Source organism: Bison bison, unplaced genomic scaffold, assembly GCF_000754665.1.
Source record: "Bison bison bison isolate TAMUID 2011002044 unplaced genomic scaffold, Bison_UMD1.0 scf7180017864373, whole genome shotgun sequence".
NCBI lineage: Eukaryota > Metazoa > Chordata > Mammalia > Artiodactyla > Bovidae > Bison > Bison bison.
Window position 1 is genome coordinate 4,078,158 of NW_011494945.1, and position 7,458 is coordinate 4,085,615.

General features: G+C 46.6%; 1 protein-coding gene across 4 annotated transcripts in view; it reads left to right on the top strand.

The window, feature by feature from the left end:
* Positions 1-7,458, top strand: part of FYN (FYN proto-oncogene, Src family tyrosine kinase) — a 214,065-nt gene that overhangs the window by 23,934 nt on the left and 182,673 nt on the right. For 3 of the 4 annotated variants that reach the window (XM_010856592.1, XM_010856594.1, XM_010856595.1), the window contains exon 2: positions 5,199-5,238. The exons of the other annotated variant lie outside the window; for it this stretch is intronic. The gene's annotated coding sequence lies outside the window, so the exon portion shown is untranslated. The remainder of the gene's footprint in view (positions 1-5,198; positions 5,239-7,458) is intronic. 4 annotated transcript variants of the gene reach the window in all.

Here is a 7,458-nt window from a genome sequence, read left to right on the forward strand (position 1 = left end):
AGTAGTGAAAAGGGTTGAATTGGGAATAGAGGAGATTCTGTGGCAAGAGAAAAGTATACCTCATTTCTCTCTCAATCTTCCATTTCTTAAAATAATCAAACAAAAGTCCAAGCCACAATTTAAATCTTGGCTACATCATGGCCCTTCCTTACATTGTATCTTAGTCAAGACATGATTATGATTCTAATGTATTGAATCTTGGTTTCTCGGTCACATTTTTCAAGTAAAAAGGAAACACTGGGTAACATTAAAAGTAACAGCCGAATCTTCAGAATGGATCTTTGTCACTTATTTATAGCTAAAGACATGGGACTAAATTGAAAAAACAGGTCATCTTCTGGGTACATGGGTGTATGTGGCATGTGGGCGCACCCTGGATTTATAACCCCCTTCCTTCCCCAGCACCCTCCGCGATCCTACGTGCAGGAGGTGGCAGGTCGGCCTGATTCAGTGCAGTTTCATTTCCTTCATTTCTGCGTTCAGTTCTTCATTAGTCACCCTGCCCCTCTCCACCCTTCACACCTCCATCCACAGAGATGGCACAGGTCCCCTTTGTGTTGCCGGCACGGTACTTACTCACTGCCATTCTGGCCGCAGACAAGCTGGTGTTCCATTGAGAGGCAGGGACCAGTCCTACCTGAAGTGCTATAGGCACATGGAGGAGAGGAAATCCAATTCTTCGTAGAAGTAGGGCTAGAGGGGAACAGGTGCGGAAAGGTGGTTCTGTCCTGGGCCCTGAAGGCCAATCAGGAGAGGATGCTACTTACCCAGCAGAGTGAGTGAGACTGGAATGAGGATCCTTAGTCCAGGGCCAGGAATATGCTGGGGCTTCTATCTGTTTTTCTATCCTTTCCTAAGAGAGAGGTGGGTTGAAAATATACTGGTGGGTGCAGATGTGTGCCCCTCACTGCCCGACTTCTAAACTGGTGTACACTGTCTCTCACCACCTGGCCTCTGCCTTAGCTTCCCACCTTTCTCCCTCTAGCCTCCCACCGTCTGCACCCACCCCATGGCCTGCGCACTGTCAAGCCTCTTGCCATTCTCCAAACATGTGGCCAGTGTCCCTTTGCCAGGTCAGGGTATTCCTCTGCTGGCACTGTCCTCTCACAGGGTATATGGTAGGTGCCCATGGGAGAGGTCCCCTGGCATCTGAAATAGGAGAGCAGGAGGGGTGGGGTGGGGGTGGCTGTATCAAGAAGGAGCTTGAAGTTGAGGGCTTCTCAGTATTATTTTTGGAGTTTCTTCTAAAAAGAAAAATCTTTGTGTATTCCCCCAATGATGGAGGACTTGAGCTGATCTAGAGAGTGGGGAGGATTCATTTTGGGTCCAGGCCTCATCCTTCAGCTTCCCTTCCTGCAGTTGATCACACATTTGCAGCGTTTATGGATTACTTTGCCAACAAAGGTTTGTCTAGTCAAGGCTATGGTTTTTCCTGTGGTCATGTATGGATGTGAGAGTTGGACTGTGAAGAAGGCTGAGCACCGAAGAATTGATGCTTTTGAACTGTGGTGTTGGAGAAGACTCTTGAGAGTGCCTTGGACTGCAAGGAGATCCAACCAGTCCATTCTGAAGGAGATCAGCCCTGGGATTTCTTTGGAAGGAATGATGCTAAAGCTGAAACTCCAGTACTTTGGCCACCTCATGTGAAGAGTTGACTCATTGGAAAAGACTCTGATGCTGGGAGGGATTGGGGGCAGGAGGAGAAGGGGACGACAGAGGATGAGATGGCTGGATGGCATCACTGACTCGATGGACATGAGTCTGAGTGAACTCCAGGAGTTGGTGATGGACAGGGAGGCCTGGCGTGCTGCGATTCATGGGGTGGCAAAGAGTCGGACACGACTGAGTGACTGATCTGATCTGATCTGATCTGATGGATCTGCCTTTTCCACTGGGGGAATCTGGATCACTTCAGTCATGTTTTCAAACAAAGTATCAGTACTACTTCAGCAGGAAGAACAAAAGCATGGACCATGCCCTAATGCCCAGAAACCCACAATTGGGGGCTTTTATATGGAAATAGTCAACTATTTGGGCTTCCCTGGAGGCTCAGATGGTAAAGAATCTGCCTGCAATGCTGGAGACCTGGGTTCGATCCCTGGGTCAGGAAGATCCCCTAAAGAAGGGAATGGCAACCCAGTCCAATATTCTTGCCTGGAGAATTCCATGGACAGAGGAGCCTAGCAGGCTACAGCCCATGGGGTTGCAAAAAATAAAAAAAGAGTCAGACACAATTGAGTGAATAAGCCAAAAGGTGAATAATTGGTCAGTTTTTTTAATGTGAAAGTGTTAGTTGCTCAGTCATGTCCGACTCTGCAACTCCCTGGACTATAGCCCGCCAGACTCCTCTGTCCATGTAATTCCCCAGGCAGGAATATTGGATGGGTTGCCGTTTCCTTCTCCAGGGGATCTTCCCTACCCAGGGATTGAACCCGAGTCTCTGGCATTGCAGGCAGGTTTTTTACCATCTGAGTTACCAGGGAAGCCCTTTTAAAATATAGGAGTCATTGAAATAAAATACTACCTCTATTTCATCTAAGTATTTGATGACCAAAATTTATTTGTTCTGTACTTTTCAGAAACAGCCTTTATTTAAGAATGGTATAACTGGTTTTTAAAAAGCTAAAGCTACTCTTCATTCAAGATGGGTTGTCATATGAATTTTACTTTCAGGCAATTCTATTTCATCCACCCGTATTCTCTTTGAAACAATGGAGCTGGTGCCTAAAAATATCTCAGGCCGTGTGTGCTTGCTGTGAGTCTTTGAAGTTGACGCTGTGACATCCTTCTGGTTTCTGGCTTCGGGATGGTGCATATATGTATTGTCTTTGTTAATTAACTCCGTCTGTTTAGTAAGCCTGAAAAAGAAATTGGATGATGCTGCATGTATGTACGTATGGATAAGATTCTTTGTGTAGTAGTGAGCCAGCAGCTGCAAGTGGGTTTTCAGTTTTCCTTTTAGTACTGATTGTTAAAGAGCCATGGAGTGAAGGCTCATTCTTTCAGAGCATGTTGCTGAATTTGGTATCCTCTAAGGTTGCTATTGTGCTGTGTACATGGGAGAGGCCAAGTTTTCTCACTGCTTTGGATGAGGGTAATGATTCTCCACCTGCTCTTTCTGTGGCAGATGAAGGCAGCCCTCATCTGGCAAATTAGAACATTCTACTTTATAAATCAGAATGCTGCTGCTGTTGCTGCTGAGTCGCTTCAGTTGTGTCCAACTCTTTGCGACCTCATGGACTGTAGCCCACCAGGCTCCTCTGTCCATGAGATTCTCCAGGCAAGAATATTGAAGTGGGTAGCCATTCCCTTCTGCAGGGGGTCTTCCCAACCCAGGGATCAAACGCTTGTCTCTTAGGTCTCCTGCTTTAGCAGGCAAGTTCTTTACCCCTAGCACCACCTGGGAAGTCCATATATCAGAATGACAGCCTTCCTAAACCTCTTTGTAAGTATTTAAGAATGGACGTCAGTCTTCTCTGTATAGATAGATGTTCCCTTTGGTGAAAAGTTCTTATAGTACTGACTGACTCTTTGCAGGTTATAGAGAGGCCAGTTGAAATGTCTAGAAAGAGAGAATTCCTTTTTCTTTTTTCTTTAATAGCTCAACACTGTCTAGACCCCCAGTGGGGGAGCCAGAAGAGAAGGCATGTATTGCCTAGTGGCGTTTGGTAGGATAAGACAGCGTGTCTCAGAAGCCAGGAAGAGATGGGGCTGTGGGTTGCCCAGGCACGGACTGTGGCAAACTCATTAGCCCATTCTCTCCCTCCAGCCTCTGTGCTGCTTCTCTTGCATGTCTGCAGTGAGTTCATGATTTGAATGCCCATCTGCAGAAGACAATATATCAGTTTCTAATTCTCTTCCCCATGGTCATTTTTTTCTTCCCTTCATTCTGAGTCATCTTTGATTAAACAAAACAAAGATGTGACTGTTAATTATATAGTCTTCCAAATAGTGTAAAAATTCTCTTGTGTGTGTATGAAGGGGGGATGGTTTTGATGAGGTTGATAATTTATGATGGGGGTATTTTAAACCATGGGCCAGAAAGAAAGATGCTAAGAATCATACTAAAAGCAAGTTTGAGTCTCTACTAAGATAGGAAAAATTGTTTCTGCTTTTTTTTCCTGCAGATTTTTCAAACCTTTTACTTTCTACCCTGACATATTGTTGTCAACATAATTCCACTCAACTGTTTTTATTGTTCTTTTTAGGCACCTTATTAAAACAGAAGCTTTGTTCAAGCAGCTAGAATCACAAAGAATAAATGAGGTATTGGAACACAGTATTGGCAGGTTGTAGGCAGAGTACTGGTAAAGAATTCACCTGCAATGCAGGAGACCCCAGTTTGATTCCTGGGTCGGAAAGATCCCCTGGAGAAGGGATAGGCTACCCACTCCACTATTCTTGCCTGGAGCATCCCCATGGACAGAGGAGCCTGGTGGGCTGCAGTCCATGGGGTCACAAAGAGTCAGACACGACTGAGCGACTAAGCAGCAGCAGACAGAGAACATGAGAAATCTGGAGGTCTTGATCCTGGCATTTTAAAGATTCATGTGAAGTGGGCATGGGTGCCATCAGTCAGCATCAGCTGAACCCAGGACTTAACACAAGGTTCTAAGGTGATCTCGGGACTAGGTTTCCATGCACAAGTTGTGCAGGCTGCTGGGTTGGCAAAGCCTCTTGGAGAGGGTCTCCCAAGCTGATGGGAAAGCAGGCCCATGCCAAGAAGTCTGCTTCAACAGTGAGGCTTGCCCACAGTCAGACAGGAAGTGGGGCAGATAGGGTCTGGGGACTAAGGAAAGATTTAAGCCAAGAGGTATGTTGAACAAGACCTTGGGGACACATTTTTAACATGTCCCAGCTATGGATGACTTATAGGCATTCTGCAAAAGGAGTGTGTGTGTGTGTGTGTGTGTGTGCACGCATGCATGTGCATACTCAAGATCTCCATCTCTATTTTTCCTGGTTCTGGAAACTTAAGATCTCGTGCTGGCTTCCTTTGGTTGTACAGGCCCAGGTCTTTGCAGTTGCAGGCAGGTGTTTGTGGCAACTGTGACTTCACAACAATTGTGTGAACAAGAAAAAAAATTGTGGGCAAATCGATTATCTGCAGCAAGTGAAAATTCTATGGTAGTGCTTTGTGGGTGGTTTACAGGTGAAGAATGCTCAGTTCCCTTGTAATTTTTTTTTTTCTTCTACAGTTTTTTGAAGAAGGAGGATGCTGATCTAGACGTGGAAAAAGTAAGTTGGCAAGTTTTGCACTAAAAGCACGTGCCTTGTAAATTAGAAAGGGGTGTCCACCAGGATTAGGTCCACTTTGAACTTGGAATTGTGACTTTGAGCCCGTGGATTTCTGAGAATGAGGTTGAATTGGAGGTGGAGCTGGTGTATGATATAGAAAGCCTTAACTTACTTAGGTCAACCTGCTACTTGCCCCTCTCTCCTTGTTTGTAACACTCAATTTTGAAAATTATGGGAACATATGTTTTAGCTCTAAGATACGTCTCCCCAGCCCAGAAATAGAACAGAACAGCTGTCCTGTGGCTGCTGAGTCTTCAAGGGCTGGTGGGGGCTGAGCAGCCCTCCAGCTTCTGGTTAAGACTGGTTAAGGGAAGGTTCATTCATTGCTGGGTTTTCCTCTACTGTCAGATGGCTGCTGTTTACCGTTGCCCTAGTTGTACCTTCAAATTGCAGTCACTGTGTGACTGTGTGCTTTCATTTGCTTAACATTTTTTTGGTGCCCATTGGATGCTGGACACCTTGCTGGACTCTGCTGAGACAAAAATGAATGAGAAAGACAATACAGAGATAATTATCGCACAGTCTGATAGAGCTGTGCAAAAAGGGTTCTGGAAGCTCCAGGTGAGGGCTGGGCATCCAGAGAAGCTGCTGGAGGGAGGGGGCGTGGGAAGGAACCACGTGTTCATTCTTTCTGCAGACTGGGTGAGTCTTCTCTGCCTGTTCTTCCCTTGCCTCCCAGGCCCCTTGGGTTCCCAGAAAAGGCTGGACTTACACAGGTCTCACCATCCAGCTATAGGATCCTTCAGTGCCCCAGACTCCACTGACCAGTCCCATGGCCTCGAGTGTAATCTTTTATTGGATCCCTGGTCAGTCAGGGACTGCCATCTGATCATTCTAGAATGACGTGGATGTTATTTCTTATTTTTGAATTTATGTGCAAAAGAGGTTCTTCTCCTAAACTAGAGCCATTCTGTCTGCAGACAGTGCACTTTTATTTTCAAGTCAAGGAAATACAACTCTCTTGAAGCCTTGTTTGAGAACAGTTATGAGCAACCCCTGATCTTTGACCCCATGCAAACTCCCCAGCTTCTGCAGAATGATCTGTGATCTCCTTTCAACCTGGCCTTTTTAGCTCATACAAACCAAGGGACTCAAGGAAGTAAAAAGGCTCTAGTCAGGGCCAGTAGAAGGGAGCCTTTGTAGAAACCCCATGGGTTAGATCTTGACTGTGGAGGCCAGAAGTCAGGAGGGACATCCCTATGGGGGTGGACCCTGTGGCCCTCCTGGGCCAGGCCAGACCTCCAGCAGCCAGAGTCTCTGGGTATCAGGAGCCACCCCAGGGTGGTATAGCACGGACCAGCAGAACACCCAGCAGAGATGAGGGCGGGGAGAGGATCCAAGAAGTGCCTGGTGATGCTCCAGGCTACAGAGCCTGCCTGGCCTCATGTGGCCCAGGCCACAGTGAATCCCACAACCACAAGGCCAGGAGATCCAGCTCATGGATGGGGTGCATCTGTCTGTGCAAGCCCACAGGCAGACCAGAGGGCTAACTTAGCAAATGGAGTGGGGAGCCCCAAGTGGAATGAATTAAATTCTTGCTTCAGCTCTACTGTTCACATGCTCTAAGATCTTAGGCAAATCTCTTTTCCTTTCTGAGCCTCATTTTTCTCATCAGTAGAGAGAAAATTCCTTTTCCAGGACCAAGTAGAATTCTTCATTTTTTAACTTAAAAACACGAAACGTATTTTTTATTGTTGTTTTCTAACTTGAGCCTTGTATCAGAAAGGAAAAGTGGTTGCTGCTGCTGCTGCTGCTAAGTCGCTTCAGTCGTGCCCGACTCTGTGCGACCCCATAGACGACAGCCCACCAGGCTCCCCCGTCCCTGGGATTCTCCAGGCAAGAACACTGGAGTGGGTTGCCATTTCCTTCTCCAATGCATGAAAGTGAAAAGTGAAAGTGAAGTCGCTCAGTTGTGTCTGACTCTCAGCGACCCCATGGACTGCAGCCCACCAGGCTCATCCATCCATGGGATTCTCCAGGCAAAAGTACTGGAGTGGGGTGCCATTGCCTTCTCCAAAGTGGTTGTTGGCCACAATCTAAAGAAGACTTAATAAGGCTGGCCATGGGCTGGGAGCTCCTTGCAGGTGGAGCCTGATCGATTGTACTGACAGCAAGGTGTGTCTAACAGTGGGATGAACTGTATAACTGACCCTGTTTTGG